The sequence below is a fragment of the Rhineura floridana genome, chromosome 1 (assembly GCF_030035675.1).
Source record: "Rhineura floridana isolate rRhiFlo1 chromosome 1, rRhiFlo1.hap2, whole genome shotgun sequence".
Lineage (NCBI taxonomy): Eukaryota > Metazoa > Chordata > Lepidosauria > Squamata > Rhineuridae > Rhineura > Rhineura floridana.
In genome coordinates this window covers 105,765,214-105,782,501 of record NC_084480.1, presented here as the reverse complement: position 1 = coordinate 105,782,501, position 17,288 = coordinate 105,765,214, and the positions used below count along the sequence as shown (strand labels likewise).

The 17,288-nt window shown below is 42.2% G+C and overlaps 1 protein-coding gene across 2 annotated transcripts in view; it reads right to left on the bottom strand.

The window, feature by feature from the left end:
- Positions 1-17,288, bottom strand: part of TRPM3 (transient receptor potential cation channel subfamily M member 3) — a 550,216-nt gene that overhangs the window by 136,692 nt on the left and 396,236 nt on the right. The gene's annotated exons all lie outside the window — the stretch shown is intronic.

The following is a 17,288-nucleotide window of genomic DNA, read 5'->3' as shown; positions in this document are numbered from 1 at the left end:
ATTCAGGCAGACCCCACTTACATATGGACTACATTGGCTTCAAGCCAAACAGCTGTTAGTTGGGGTTTTAGAAGGCTAGTATTTGGCTGCTTCTGCACATGCGGTATATTATCATAGATTCTAATGTTAATTTTAAAAAATTAATGTAAATTCAGTTATGTATTTAACAAAACTTTTAAACTATAGAAGATGGAGTTCAGAGTATGGGCAAGGTCAGTGATGGGATTACAGGTGCTCGAGGAACATACTTGATTTCTACAAATTATGACAATGTCTCAGAAAAAAGTTCACCATGCTTCTGGATTTCTTTACTCCTGTTTTTCATTTTAACCTGTGGATTCTCTGTGAGGTTTTTCTGTACTGCCATGAAAACCTATAGGGTTATTAAGCAAGCATTTCCTAGTAGAGCAGTGTAATATTTTGTTTTCAAATGTGGTTATGGGAAGCAGCAGAATGGCAAGGGGGTATTTCCAATTTAACATGGTGGAATACAAAAAATGTATATTTTGATTTTGACCATGGCTGTATAAACAGATATTACAAACCATAAGTCTCAAGTGCCCTTTCCTCCAAACAAAAATGACCCTATAAAGCTGCCCCAGAACCACCATCATGTCTGGAAAATGAGGAACTATACAGCCACAAAAGTGGCTGTATGGTATAGTCAGCATGGATTTTTCACATTCCGCAGTGTTAAATTGAAAATACTCCCCATGCCATTCTGAGCTTCCCATAAGCTCATTTCAAAATAAAACCTTACAAAGCCTATAGTCCTGAACTCAGAAATGCTTGCTTAACAACCCTCTCAATTTTCATGGTGATACACAAAACAGTCAGACAGAGTAAAGAGTTCAAAGTGTAAAAAGAGAGTGTAAAAAGTGTAAAAAAACCCCAGACCCCTTTTGGACTTTTTCTGTCAAAGTTCTCAATTTTGGCTGGAACTCAATGATAATGTTGGGCATGCTCAGTAAGAACCAACTGTTAGTGTTCTAAAAGCCAGACTCCCAGCTGCTGGGCTTGCCTAATCAGGGGGTCCACTGTGAAAGACCAACCCAAATTGTGTTTGCATGTTGACAAATTTGTAGGGCAGTCCAATATCTCAGAGAGGAGGTCAGGTCTCCTGCTCCCCTGGTGCATTCATTATAGCTGCCCAATTTCCTTGCTTTTTAAAGTTAGATAGAAATATCTGTTGGCTATAGGTACATTCTTAAACCACAAGGTTTTTTTTGCCTATTAGTGAATATGAAACTCTTAATTACATGCCATGGAATGATGAAAGTATGTGTGCATACATGTGTGTGGGGGAGAGAGTGAGATGGCAAGGTGTATTGTTATGAGCATGGGGGTTGGGATGGATGATTCCTGTGGGTCCCCTTTCTAGCCTCTGATTTGGAATCCCATGCCTTGGGGCTGGCTCTGCTGGCCAGATGAATTCCTTTTGTTAACCAAAGAGAATGGCCAGGTAGGATAATGAGTCTATCAGTTGCCTAGCAATGGTGAATGGGCCTGGAAGACCCTTTTGTCATTGAAACTCTTCAGGAGAGGACCCCCCCCCTTCCTGGAGCCCAGCAGAGGCTTGTAGTTTGAGTGTGTCTACAGGATGCTTGGAGACTGAAGGCAGGCAGAGAGACTAGCTCTCTGCACCATGGCATTTGGGGTGCCTCCTGCAACCCAGATGGAAAAGCTGGATATTGGACTGCTGATGCATTGCCCCCTCCATCCTAAGCTCAGGTTGGAATGTGTGTAAATAAACAAACCATATTTCATAAAGACACCGCTGTCTCCACTGACCTTCTTCCCCAAAGGAAACCAAACCCTGGAGGAGCGCAGGGACCCCTTAAATCTCACCGATTGGAGAGGTGCGCAACAGTATTTTGAAGTCAGACAACATTACAGTGACGGAGCATGTCCCTCAAACATGTGGTGCTGGGTTCTTCAAAAGCCATATTTATTTTGCAAAGTTTCTTTACTCTGATACTAAAGTAATGTTTGGTAAATTTTATTTTCGTATTAGAGAATCCTGTAGGTAAAATTGTACTGGTTAGAGGCAGAGATGGGGTTCTATTCTGTAAGCAGGTGATTTGCATAATTTGCTATGTGACATGTCACTTAGCTTTTTGCCTTTATGAAATAAACTCAGTTTATACTGGAATGCTTCTAGGCCACTGGCAACACATGGCATTTTCAATGGTAATTTTTTGGTTCAGTGAAGCAGAAATCATTGTAAGCAGGAATAGATGGAAAAAGCCTTTTTAAAGCAAATCACACATAACTACAGCCCACACTCTGGCTTCTGTAATCAGCTAAGAGACCAACAGCCACTGGGAGGCTGTACTTCTTGCTCCCAAGAAGAACATCATGGCAAGGGGGAGCATCATCCATTGGTGTTTACCTTGTCCACCCTCATTTGTTTTATATTACGTTTATTAGAGTGTGATCCTTTGGGCACAGGCTTATTCATAGAGCACATAGAAACTTTTAGGCATTTTATAAGAGTGAAATAATAAAGCACACTTTGCTTAAGTTCTCCAGTAAAGTAGGTCAAAGATCGACATACTGCAAGCTTTTTATGCTCCTCCAAATTTTAGGAGCAATCCATATAAGGCATGATGCAATCTACCCATTTAAAACACAATGAAAAAGTTACCCCATTGTTAGCATGTGTGCTCTGAAATAGGGAATGGAAAGGAAGCCTAAAATACTTCCCCAGAATAATTAATCATCCTTAGACCCTCTCAGAACTAAGATGGGGAATATGCAGCCCAAGGGCCACATTTTGTCCTTGGCCTCATTTCATGTGGACTTCTGCCTTATCCAGGACACTGGGGACACTGCAGTTCCACTCTTGCTCTTTGGATTGTCCTTCTGAGGAAAAAAGGGTTGAGGTAAAAAAAGAGGTGGAGCAAGACAATTCTGCAAAGATGGAAACTTTGGCAACTTTTGGCTCTGGTTTCACCCACCATTGGCTGTGGCCGTGTACTAACTTTTCCTGTTGGTCACTGGCTCTTCAAAGGAAAAAGTGGGCTATGATGATCCTAAATACACACAGTGTATTTTTAATATATTTTAAAGCAGGGTTGGGGAACCTCCAAGCCTTTCCATCTAGCCCCTGGGACTCTCCTTGCAGACTTTTGCCTAGTTGGAATATGTCCTTGAATTGTGATAATATCTCTTGCTTGCCTGGATGGAGAGATAGATATAGAAAATTCTGACTTTTCTGTGGCTGAAATGTAGGCTACAGTACAACATAGGAACAACGTAAGAACATAAGAAAAGCCTGTTGGATCAGGCCAGCGGCCCATCTAAACCAACATCTTGTTCTCTCAGTGGCCAGTCAGATGATCTTACAAAAGTAAGAGTCACATAGGAACATACAGAACTGCCTTATAGAGAGAGTCAGACCATTAGTCCATCTAGCTCACTATTGTCTACACTAAAAATGGGATCCATTGGCTGGTGCCTCTTCTAAAGCATTCCGTCGACACAACAGGTGGTATCAATTTGAGTTTGTTTTTTGTCCATGATCTGCTACTTTTACTGGTCTGATTTTTTCGCTCTCAAAGTTATGGATACCAATATAGATATTTTGAAATGAAATATCAATAAATGAAAGAAAACATCAATATTTTGAAATATTGATCAAGGAAAGAAAAGCAGCTTTGTCACCTCCTCCTCCTCCATTGTAACTGAGGCTAGTCAGCTTTCATGTTAGTAAGCAGATACTGGCTGTTTTCCTTTTGGAAAGGAGGAAAGCAGCTTTAAGTGCCTCCTGTCCTTAACGTGATTGAAATACTCTAGTCTCTAGGTTTGCCTTTTAATCATTTAATGGGTTAACACTACAGGCTAGAGAGTCTTGCCCATATTAAGGACTGTCTAGACACTCTTTAGGGCTAGGCTTGCTTTTTAATCTCTTTTATAGGCTTATTTGCTTATCAAATTTATATCCCACCCTCCCTCCCAGAAGGAGTCCAGGGTAGTAAAACACTAAAAGCATTTTAAAACATCATCAAAACAAAAGACTTTAACACATATTAAAACAAAACATCTTAAAAACATCTTTGAAAAACAACATTAACAGATATTAAAAAGCAATTCTAGCACAGATGCAAACTGGGATAAGGCCTCTACCTCTACTTAGAAGGATTACTGAAAGAGCGTCAACAGGTGCCAAAAAGATAACAGAGATGGTGCCTGTCTAATATTTAAGGGGAGGGAATTCCAAAGGGTAGGTGCCACAACACTAACGCTAAGTTGTGCACAGCGGATCTCCAGATAAGATGGTATCTGGAGGAGGCCCTCACCTGCAGAGCACAGTGATCCACTGGGTATGTAAGGGGTAAGGCTTGTCTTGTTTCCTCCCACTTGGATTATTCTAGTGGAGGGGGTGGCAGAGAGAGGGAGGGAGAAAGAGAGAGACCTGCACTGCTGTGCTGTGCTGTGAGTAAAGTCAGTAAAAGAACAATTTATTCAAGGAAATATTTGAAGGGGAAAATCAGAGCTTGGAAGTTACATTTTTGAACTACAACTCCCATCAGCCCCAGCCAATGTGGCCACTGGATTGGGCTGATGGGAGCTGTAGTTCAAAAAAAGTAACTTTTCCAAGCTCTGGGAAAATGCAGTGTCAGGTGAAAGCTGCTCAAGTTTGGAACACACATGATCACTCTACAAAGATGGAAAATGTGCAGACCACTGAAAAATCCGCTGCTAAATCCAAATTCAGCAGAATTTTCACGCATCCTTAATCTACACTGACTGGCAGTGGCTTTCCAGAGTTTCAGACAGGGGTCTTTCCCAATCCTACCTGGAGATAAAACCTGGGAATGTCTGGATACAAAGCAGATGGTCTACTATTGAGCTAAAGCCCTTCCCCTAAACATATATAGACAGTTCTGATGATATTCTTCATTTTTTAATTTGTTCTGGTATTGCTTCCCTTCTCCTGACAAGTGCGTCAGAAAATTGCAGGTCAAAACAGAAATTATTATGTGAATAATTTTTAATTTGACATTTCCGCATGGTAGAAATTAAAAGGGAAATTAGCTTTTTAATGTTTTGCATTCCATATCACAGTGCACTGGAGAAAGATATAAAGCAATGTTTTTCCTTAAGAACACAGGAAATGCCTTGTTGGATCAATTCAAGATTCATTTTGTTTCCAAAAGCCTTTGGGTACCCATTAGCAGAGCATGGATGGTGATTGCTTTCCAGCATCTGATATTCAGAGGTATATATGGAAGCTCCATTTAGCTAATAACCATAGATTTCTCCTCCATAAATTTGCCCAATATGGTGGTGTTCCAAAGCCTTGGGCAATTGCAGAAAAAGTTCTATTCCACCCCCACTGCGGATTCAGTTTTTTGGTACTTATATACATTCTTGTTGCTTTCCTTGTTGTCTGAGGAAAGTGACTAACTTTAGCACGTAGTCTTTTGCATCTATGGAGACTCTGCACATTTTAGAATCTGGGAAAATCAAGATTCTAAAGCATGTGATGAGCCTGTACAGATACAAAAGGCTACTCACTGCAGACAGAAACCTTCCATGAGTTGGTAGAGGGAGGGAGACAGAGCTTTTCTATTGTTACTGTAGCTTGCATAGGGCTAATGTCTCTCATACAACTTGTGAACACTACTATTCTTGGGGGTTCTCGAACAATATTGTTATTGTCATTAGAGTTGTCTCACCCTTCCTCCCAAAAAGAGCCCAGGGCAGCAAACAACAAATGATTAAACAATAAAAACATCTTAAAAACAATTCCAATACAGATGCAGACTGGGATAATGGTCTATGGAATTGTGTGAGAACTCTCCCCTCCCAGTAATGCTAGCTATGTTCTCTTCATTCCTCTAACTCCATCTACAATTTCCCGCTCCTACAGGATTCCCAAACAATTTTCTCCCAACAATGTCCCCCCTCCCTCTGTGTATGTGTATGTGCACGCGCATACATCCTCCCCGCCACATAAATGGCATCAAGGTAAATCAAAGTGAATATAGGGGATGTGGGGTCATATTGGTTCCAGGATTGTGAAGAGCTTCTGTGGCTGTTATTTATGCATGAATATGAGTTGGAGGTGCCTATTGGGTTTACAAACAAGTATATGAAATTAAAGCACTTTGGATTTATGTTATATGATATTTAACCATTTTGGAACCATTGATATACTGAATCTGGAGGAGAGCATGCAAAACATTCTTGATCCTAGACATTGATCCTAGCTGACCCTCAAAGGGCAGAGAAGCCCTTAGAAGTTGTTTGTTCCAATAGAGTCACTTTTTAACACAAGCAATAATATTGGCAGGACTGGTGCCTCTCATTTGGCAATCAAGTTCTATGCCAAACACACTAGAAAACAAAAATCCCAGTAGAATGCCTCCTTTCTTTGCTCTGGAAGATCCAGTAGAGACAAATGACAGGACTTTGGCATCCTTCTGTCTGACATAAATCTCTTTTGAACTGATGCCCTGAGTCAAAGAGGATAACATACACAGCACTAAATTGCATTGGGATCTTTCAGCTGTGAGGCCTGCTACATTGTAATGATCAGATGAGTTGCAGGATCTGGTCTACAGCCAATTCTAAATTATTTAGTGGGTTGCCACCAGATGACTTCAGCTTTTTTAGTTTGAGATAAGCCATAGCTACTGCCAGTTCTAAGCTGCTATTCACAGTGCTCCTTGCTGATGAAGTTGGGCAATACAATAACTACAATTTTATATACTTTCCTCTTGTCTCTACATCCTCCAGCTATTTAATTGCACCTCCATACTAATCATTTAAAGTCACTACCTGAACCCTTTCTTTAGAAAGCCTCAGAAGCTGAATTGGATGTTCTGAAAATAACTACATAACAGTGGGTTTCCTTTGTCACTTTAGTACTATAATGTGTGCAAAGGGAAATATTACAACAGATTTAACAGACAGGAGTGAAGACACACTTTTGAAATTAAACTGTGCATACTCATGGAGCTCTTCCTCTTACTACATTTAAAAGTTTGCACAAAAGCAATAAGAAATCTTCAATAAATATAAATTATTGGAAATTACACATATTCACATTATTTTTTTAATATTGTGCATCATTATTCCACTTCCAAGATTCAGGTCCTTCAAAGAGTTAGAATTTTTGATAAGCATGGAGTGACACACAGCAATGAATGGGAAGAAAGGCAAGGAGATTTCAAATAGGTCAAGGGTGTCAATCTCAAGTGGCTAAAAGTGCAAATTTCCCACAAATACTTGGAAAACACATTCATAATATTCATGGAAAATTAGGAGAGGAAACCCTCTGATAAGGCCTGAAACTGACCATAAAATCAGTTCAGAATGCTCAGTTGTGGATTAACATCTCTCTCCTCTCTCACACGTGTGTGTGTGTGTGTGTGTGTGCGCACACACACACACACACACACATGCATGAACACACTCATACAAAAAGCACAAGGCTCTTTCATTAGCTGGTGCTAACAGCTAAAATGTCAGCAATTCTATAAACTTGAGGCTGAATGAGGCCATTGTGGACCTGGTCCAGCCACACAGTTTTATATTTGGTACCTCCAGGTTATAAGAGGAATAGAAGTGTGAGGTTAGAATATAGTAGCAGGGGAAATGGAAGCCACTGACCACTGGAGTATCACTAGACAACCCATTTCTGACTATTTACTTCCAGATTTCTCTCAGCAACCATGATGGTGAGATACTTAAAAAAAAAAAAAAACCAAGAACATTGCCAGTTTTCAGGATGCTAAATTCTGCACCATCTTGGGAGGGGAAGTGGGGAACATATACAATGCCCACAGTACTTGTAGGCACACTTTCAAAGCACAATTCATGAATGAAATAGTTATTTTTCCATTTCAGTTAGAGTTATGCACTTGACTTTGTTAAGATCTGAATGGCTCAAATGTAAAAACCTGTCCAGGGTCTGTGATTACACCCTCTGCCACATGCTGCTCCTCTCTGTCAGTGAGTCATTGTAGAGGTATGACATACTGTGCACATGAATGGACAGCAGGGTTAAAATAGCCACAGCTTAGAATCAAATATGGTAATCTTTGAGTCTAATGCAGTCGTGATTTTTTTAAAATTGCTGTACATGTGCAATATTTTACAAGTTTGGTGGCACAAAGAAAATGATGAAAGTTCATGGCTCCATCTCAGGAAGTAAATTTGGAGCACAATGTTTAACATTTTTAGTTAAAAAATGTCTGAAATATGCCATCTATGGCCTATCTTTTTCGGTCATAGTGGCAGGAACACACCTCCAAAGTTGTTCCAAGCATGATTTACCTGGTTAGTAGGTCTTAGGTTGCACCAACTTGTCTAGAGCAACCAGTTTAAGAATCTTGTGCACAGTGCATGATTCCTATGTTGTTGAAAGTACTTCCACATCACAGCAGCAGGCAAACTACTTAACATGCATGTGTGCATAGTTGGGGTGACAGCCTTTTCAGGGGGTGATGTTGGAGGATATTGGGCACTGAACCTGAACTAACATCAGATCCCTGAACCTGAACTAACATTTGCAGGAGGGGATTCTGAGGACTCTGAGGAACTGAGACAAATAGTGGTAATGAGAGAGGAAGTTCTAGGCTTAATAGACAATATAAAAACTAACAAATCAGCGGGCCTGGATGGCATCCACCCGAGGGGGGATCTCGGAAATTACAGGCCAGTTAGCTTAACTTCTGTCCCTGGAAAACTGGTAGAAAGTATTATTGAAACTAGATTAATTAAGCACATAGAAGAACAAGCTTTGCTGAAGCAGAGCCAGCATGGCTTCTGCAAGGGAAAGTCCTGTCTCAGTAACCTATTAGAATTCTTTGAGAGTGTCAACAAGCATATAGATAGAGGTGATCCAGTGGACATAGTGTACTTAGACTTTCAAAAAGCATTTGACAAGGTACCTCACCAAAGACTTCTGAGGAAGCTTAGCAGTCATGGAATAAGAGGAGAGGCCCTCTTGTGGATAAGGAATTGGTTAAGAAGCAGAAAGCAGAGAGTAGGAATAAATGGACAGTTCTCCCAATGGAGGGCTGTAGAAAGTGGAGTCCCTCAAGGATTGGTATTGGGACCTGTACTTTTCAACTTGTTCATTAATGACCTAGAATTAGGAGTGAGCAGTGAAGTGGCCAAGTTTGCTGACGACACTAAATTGTTCAGGGTTGTTTAAAAAAAAGGGATTGCGAAGAGCTCCAAAAAGACCTCTCCAAACTGAGTGAATGGGCAGAAAAATGGCAAATGCAATTCAATATAAACAAGTGTAAAATTATGCATATTGGAGCAAAAACTCCTAATTTCACATATACGTTCATGGGGTCTGAACTGGCGGTGACCGACCAGGAGACGAACCTTGGGGTTGTAGTGGACAGCACGATGAAAATGTCGACCCAGTGTGTGGCAGCTGTGAAAAAGGCAAATTCCATGCTAGGGATAATTAGGAAAGGTATTGAAAATAAAACAGCAGATATCATAATGCCGTTGTATAAATCTATGGTGCGGCTGCATTTGGAATACTGTGTGCAGTTCTGGTTGCCTCATCTCAAAAAGGATATTATAGAGTTGGAGAAGGTTCAGAAGAGGGCAACCAGAATGATCAAGGGGATGGAGCGACTCCCTTATGAGGAAAGGTTGCAGCATTTGGGGCTTTTTAGTTTAGAGAAAAGGCGGGTCAGAGGAGACATGATAGAAGTGTATAAAATTATGCATGGCATTGAGAAAGTGGATACAGAAACATTTTTCTCCCTCTCTCATAATACTAGAACTCGTGGACATTCAAAGAAGCTGAATGTTGGAAGATTCAGGACAGACAAAAGGAAGTACTTCTTTACTCAGCGCATAGTTAAACTATGGAATTTGCTCCCACAAGATGCAGTAATGGCCACCAGCTTGGATGGCTTTAAAAGAAGATTAGACAAATTCATGGAGGACAGGGTTATCAATGGCTACTAGCCATGATGGCTGTGCTCTGCCACCCTAGTCAGAGGCAGTATGTTTCTGAAAACCAGTTGCCGGAAGCCTCAGGAGGGGAGAGTGTTCTTGCACTCAGGTCCTGCTTGCGGGCTTCCCCCAGGCACCTGGTTGGCCACTGTGAGAACAGGATGCTGGACTAGATGGGCCACTGGCCTGATCCAGCAGGCTCTTCTTATGTTCTTATGTTCACTGTTTATATGAATGGAAGAGCATAGGGCACTAAGGGGTAAGTGCCAATATGGGGACCAGAACTGAAGCAATATTCTTCAACATATATTCTAAAGACACAAACCATGAACCTCATTTGTAGCCCTTGTTTTAGCCTCAAATGCCATCTTAGCAATCATAGAATCATAGAGCTGGAAGGTCCTATAAGGCCATCAAGTCCAACCCCCTTCGCAATGCAGGAATCCAAATCAAAGCATTCCCGACAGATGGCTGTCCAGCTGCCTCTTGAATGCCTCGAGTGTCGGAGAGCCCACTACCTCTATAGGTAATTGATTCCATTGTCGTATGGCTCTAACAGTTAGGAAGTTTTTCCTGATGTCCAGTGGAAATCTGGCTTCCTGCAACTTGAGCCCATTATTCCGTGTCCTGCACTCTGGGACGATCAAGAAGAGATCCCGGCCCTCGTCTATGTGACACCCGTTCATGTACTTGAAGAGTGCTATCACATCTCCCCTCAGTCTTCTCTTCTCTAGGCTAAACATGCCCAGTTCTTTCAGTCTCTCCTCATAGGGCTTGGTTTCCAGTCCCTTGATCATCCTCCTCTGAATCTGTTCCAGTTTGTCTGCATCCTTCTTGAAGTGCGGAGACCAGAACTGGATGCAGTATTCAAGATGAGGCCTAGCCAGTGCTGAATAGAGGGGAAATAATACTTCATGCGATTTGGAAACTATACTTCTGTTAATGCAGCCTAATATAGTGTTTGCCTTTTTTGCAGCCACATTGCACTGTTGGCTCATATTCAGCTTGTGATCAACGACAATTCCAAGATCCTTCTCACATGTCGTATTGCTGAGCCAAGTATCCTCCATCTTATAACTGTGCATTTGGTTTCTTTTTCCTAAGTGTAGAACTTTGCATTTATCCCTGTTGAATTTCATTCTGTTGTTTTCAGCCTAATGCTCCAGCCTATCAAGGTCCCTTTGAATTTTGTTTCTATCTTCCATGGTATTAGCTATGCCCCCCAATTTTGTATCATCTCCAAATTTGATAAGCATGCTCTGTACCTCCTCATCCAAGTTGTTCATAAAAATGTTGCAGAGCACTGGGCCCAGGACTGAGCCCTGTGGTACCCCACTTGTTACTTCCACCCAGTTTGAGAAGCAACCATTGATAAGCACTCTTTGAATACAATTCTGCAGCCAACTGTGGATCCACCTGACAGTTGTTCCATCCAGCCCACATTTAGCTAGCTTGCTAATCAGAATATCATGGGGCACTTTGTCAAAAGCTTTGCTGAAGTCAACATATATTATGTCCACAGCATTCCCACAGTCCACAAGGGAGGTTACCCGATCAAAAAATGAGATAAGATTAGTTTGGCAGAATTTGTTCTTCATAAATCCATGTTGACTGCTAGTAATCACTGCATTGTTTTCAAGGTGCTTACAGACTGACTGCTTTATAATCTGCTCCAGAATTTTTCCAGGGACTGATGTTAGGCTGACTGGTCTGTAGTTCCCCAGTTCCTCCTTCTTCCCTTTTTTGAAGATAAGGACAACATTAGCTCTCCTCCAGTCATCCGGCACTTCACCAGTCCTCCATGATTTCGCAAAGATAATAGACAGCGGTTCTGAGAGTTCTTCAGCCAGTTCCTTCAATACTCTTGGATGCAGTTTATCGGGCCCTGGAGATTTGAACTCGTTCAAAGTGATTAGGTATTCCTTGACCATGTGTCTATCAATCTCAAGTTCCAATCCTGCCCCTTCTACTTCATGTTTCCCGGGAGGGTCACAGATTCTTTTTTGGGAGAAGACTGAGCCAAAGTAGGAATTGAGCACTTCTGCCTTTTCTTTGTCATCTGTTATCATTTTGCCATCCTCATTGAGTAGCTGTGCCACCATTTCTTTTCTCTGTCTTTTACTATGGATGTACCTGAAAAAAGCTTTTTTGTTGCTTTTAGTATCTCTCACTAACCTCAGCTCATTCCCAGCTTTAGCCTTCCTGACGCCATCCCTGCAATTCCATGATACCTGCCTGTACTCTTCCTTTGTGGCCTTCATCCTCAGTGAAGTTTTCCCACAAACCATTCTCCATTCTTATTGAGGTATAAAGTCACTACCTTTGTGTCCTCCTGCAAGGAGGCATTTAAGGTATTGAAACAAACAGCTTGATACTATTGATTCGAAGAAGAGAAGCCATAAACTATTTGTGCTGTGAACAGAGTGTACTCAGGGCAGACAACCAGTGCATATCAATGAGAAAATATGGCTTGTCTTGGAGAGATTGTTAAATCAAGGACAGTTAAACCTGAAGAGTTGCAGCTGTCCCCCACATTGTTTTCTTTCTGCCAACAGTTAAAATCATATTTATTCCTCTGAGCTTTTGGGAAAGGGTGATTGAGAATGATGGCCCATTGTTTCTTTCTGCTGCATTGTTCATGATATGCATTTACTGTTTTTAAGAATTAAGAGATGCTTCCTGGTTAATCTGTTCACCAAAGGACAGCACTGAAACAGCATTATGGATTCATTTTATCCATAAATAAAACAAATTAAGAATTCAAATATACTTTGTGAAATGTTCATAATACTTGTTCACAAGACCTGTTTGTGGATTTTATACTATCTACAGATAAAATCCTGTTTTAATTATTATTTCATGCTGGCCTCTTTAGAGTTTTCAAACAGATGGCTCAGCGTTTGCAAGGATGTCTTAATTCATGTGATGTTTTTCTTGAAAGGTCCAGTGGCGTACCTAGCGTATTTGACACCTGGAGTGGATCATTTTTTAACACCCCCCTCCTCTATACGACAAAATTATTTTCAGTAATAATAATGAAATGAAATGAATAATAATAATGGCCAGAAAAAAAATGCAGACAGTGAAAATTTTATTTAATTGAACTTCGTATGTATAATCATGCCAGTAAATTTTTTTTTTAAAAAATAAATATTACAGTACAAATGGATTAATACTTTTTAATTACATTCATGTATTTTTTGAAAAGTCCACGTGTGTCGGGGGCTGACTGTATGACTTTCTCCGAATTAACTTCTATGTAGAATACACTGTTATTAAAGGATAAGTAATAAAAATGTGCTAATTTGAAGCTTACATATATATTATTAAAACTTAACAGCGACCACAGCAATTGTTTAGAACTTCGTTGTGAGGCCTGAAGAACGATCACATTTCTTTTGACAAATGCTTTCGTGGATTGCAGTCCACTTCATCAGGTGCATGAAGTGTTATCCTGAGTTCCAGGTATATCTACATATGGGTTGGGGAGGGTGGAGGTTCTTGGTGAAGGAGAGAGAGTGGACCATATTTTCAAGTAAGCCTATAATTCCAGGAATCGCTCTGGAATTTCAGGTATGGCTTTGCTATGGGGATAGCCATTTTTAGGATATCTGAATTTCTACTTCCCTTGTGATTGTATTGCAAACATGTTTCATTCTTACTTCATTGTAAACTGGTTTAAACAAATAAGCATATTCTGGTGGAGGTGCTAGATTTTGACATGTCAGGCTGCTGCTAAAGGCACAGAAGTGTGTCTGGTTAAAAAAAAGGTGGCCACATTGTCTCGAGATGTCATGCCATTGGGAAAATACCTTTGAACTGGTGTTGTTGGCCAACAAAACTCTCCATGGTGATGGTCCTACATTATCTCACAGATCATCTCCCATCTTCGGTTCCATCACAACACACACACACATACAACCAAGGCAGTATATTGCTTATTGTACCATCCACACACCAAGTCTAAACAGCCACACAAAGTCCCTGAGCCAGAACGTTAAATCTAGATGCAATCAAGATGCCTTTAGGTGCCCATGTTAAACAGGTGTCAATTTTAATAGCATTCATCCCCCCCCTTCAGCTGGATAGTTTCACAGTGGGCTCCTATGCATATTTATTTATTTAGAAACACACCCCACCAAGTTTATACTCAGATTGCAGCTGAGCAGCCTGGCTCTATGAGGCTGGGCACTGATTTCAGTGGGTTTACATGTACTTTGCCCAGGATCCCCAAGTTAGAAGGGTTAGAAATGGCAGCACTCAGAGGTCTGTGCCAGACTCGAGAGAGAGCTGGAGAATCGAAGATGATGGCCGCGGGGGGGGGAGGGAACAGCTGGGAAAATGGGCACTGATTTCTAGGACAAAGTCTGGCACAGACCACCTTGAAAGATGCGAGCAAAGCAGCCCCTGCTGGAGGCTGACATGCAAAAAGGGAAGGGGGTCCTCAGTGGCATCAGAAGTGAGCCTCCCAGTTCCAGAAGGAGGGGGAGGCAGGCTATGCTAATGGCCGGAGAGCCAAATGCACCAAACGGGCAGGGGAGAGGTGGGTCGCCTTATGTTCTCTTAAAGATGCCTCCCAAGCAGCTGCTGACCAGCAGGCAGAACTGTTGCGAGAAGAAGACCCAGATGATCTGGGAGAGGGAGCTCTGGGTCTGGCAGGGCAGGTCCAGCAGGGTGGGTCCCAGGAAAGCGATGCAAAGGCCAAAGCTGAAGAAGACACTCCAGTAGGTCAGCGTGGGCTGCAGGTTCCTCTTGAAGAGCGTCATCATCCTTGCATCCTACCACCACTTCCTCAGCTCGCACTCCCTACCAGGAAGCAGCTGGGCTCCTTCTTCTGTCTGCTCCAAAGCAAGTCCCTCGGCCAGTCCCAGCAGGCACGGAGAGGGCGAAGGAGGGCCCAGAGGCGAGTGGTGCCCCCTAGTCACATGCACTCTGGATCTGAGTCTCTTGTGCCCAGCTCTGTCACCCAGAGGACGGCCAATCCGGATCTATGCTCCTGTGGCCGTGAGCCAGAGCTTCATTCGCTTCTCCCCCTTCTTTGGCCGGAGCCAGTGTGGCTGTTGTCCTCCATGGTACAGTCAGGCAAGGCAGAATCCCCTTGGAGAACACATGCAACCCGGATTCAATGCCTCTCCACCCTGTGCAATCCCAATCGCCCCCCTCCTGCCCCCGATCACACGTAAGCCGCCGCCGCTGCCCTCCCCATGCCTGCACCTCCCTGCCCATCTGCCCGCCCATGGTCCAGGATCCTGCCCTCTCCTGTCCAAGGACAATTCAATGCGTGCCGATATTGCCTGCACCCGGGGCGGACCATTCCCACCGCTCTGCCCTTGGTACGCCACTGAAAAGGTCATAGACAATGATGGAAGATGTTCATATGAAATGAGAAAGCACAATTAGAAAGTAAATGGCTAGCTTTGAGAAGAATATTTTTGAGAATCTGTGTTTACAAGTCTGGTTCTATTATCATTACATACACACTGAGATTCTTCTTCCTTTTTGTATCATTGCTTTCCTTACGAATAAAAGCATCACAAGAGTATAAATGTATCATTGACATCTATGGATATTTTAATCAAGGAGATAATGAAGATGGACCTGGCTAATGAACACAGCAACACAATAAGTCTGATAAGGAGGAACAGAAGGAGAATGTCCTGCACTGGTACAGAATATATTATATCTTGTTTGTAGACTGATTTTATTGCAGGAAGCAAGGTATCTAATGCTTACTAGCAAGCATCCTAGTATCTGTTCTACAATATCAAGAGGTCTCTGGTGATTAGCATATATTCTACTGTTTAACTACAGAACATCCTTTTTAATGTTTCTATGGCTAAGATTTGGCCATTGGGAATTTTAATTACGTAACTGTATGTATCACCTTGTTTTGAAGTCAGCACCTTGCAACACCTTGACCAGTATGAACAAAAACACCCAAACAAAAAAAATGTAGTATTCATTAATAAATAGAGAAAGATGTTACTGCATTTGTCCCACCAAACAGCAGTGTGATGAATCATGCATGTAGCTCAGTTAGCTAAACTTCAAAAGCAAACTGTGCAGACTGTGGGGGTGATAATCAAAGAGGACTAGCCTCAGTTAATGAATCCTCTAGGAATGACGCTCCTTTCAAAGAAGGCTTTTTTAGGCAGTAGGGGAAGGGGGAGCACACACTCTGACATGGTCAGAATGTGACTTCTTGGCTGCTGCAGGCAAGACTCACACACGTAGCTTGAATTGTGCTCCTTGCCGGGTCCTGCAGTGTGAAAGCAACCTGTAGCAGCCACAATCCATCTGTCCTCCTTGCCTGGTAGCGGGGGGGGGGGGAGAGGAATGGGTGGGACTGCCTCTGGTGTAGTGATGGAATCTGGGTGTTGCAGCCACATTAGCAAAGATACCAGACTAGTCAATTTCTCCTCCTCCTCCTTTGATGGATGTATCATTCCTTTGCCTGCCCGCTCAGCCCAGCGCAATGAAGCTCTGAACCCTCTCCCCCTTTCTGTATCTATTTCCCTCTCTCCATGAGTGTGTGTGTGTGTGTGTGAGAGAGAGAGAACAAAAGCAGCTTGACTGCTGTGCTGAAAAGAAAGACAGCTGACATGATCACAGTTTGATTGAGCTTTACATATGCACACGCATGCACACACAACACATAGGAAGGAAAGGTGCTCCAGAGATAAGGGGGGGGAGAGAATTGTCTAAGAAGTCAGCCTTTCTTAGTTTTTGCATGCTCCTTTTGGCTCAAGACAAGTTCCAAGAGCTGCTGTGACTAGGCTACTATGGTACTATGTTCTTATTTTTCCCTTTCTCAACTCAAAACAGCATCCCCCTCCTCTTTTCCCTGCTTGAGTGCAGGAGAGGATGGAAGACACCGAGCACGGTGGAGGCTGCCCCTTGCCTGGCTGCTCAAGTATAGGGGAGGATGGCACAGAAAGAGAGACAGAGAGAGAAACATGAAAAGCAGCCTCAGGAGGTTATGATTTTGAGTACTGGGGATTTGGCTTTTAAATGTTCCCTCTGCGGTTCATTTTCAACTCAAATGCCATGTCCCAGTTTAAAATGCATGATGCCCCTTAGAGCACCCACTAATGCCTTCCTCAATCTGTGTATGGTGAGGAGAACTGTGCTCAGTACAGCGAAATGCCACACAATAAAAGAAAAAAGCAAGGCAGGCATCCTTGGATGCATTTTGAAAGAAACCTTCCGGTGGTCTGTAGAAGGTTCAAAATTTTTTTGTTTACTTATGCAAGGCTTACCTGACCTGGTTGTTTCATTTCAGACATGCGTACTGTTAGTTTTGAACAAAAAGTTTGCAGAAACATGTTGAAATGTCCTTTTTTTGTGGT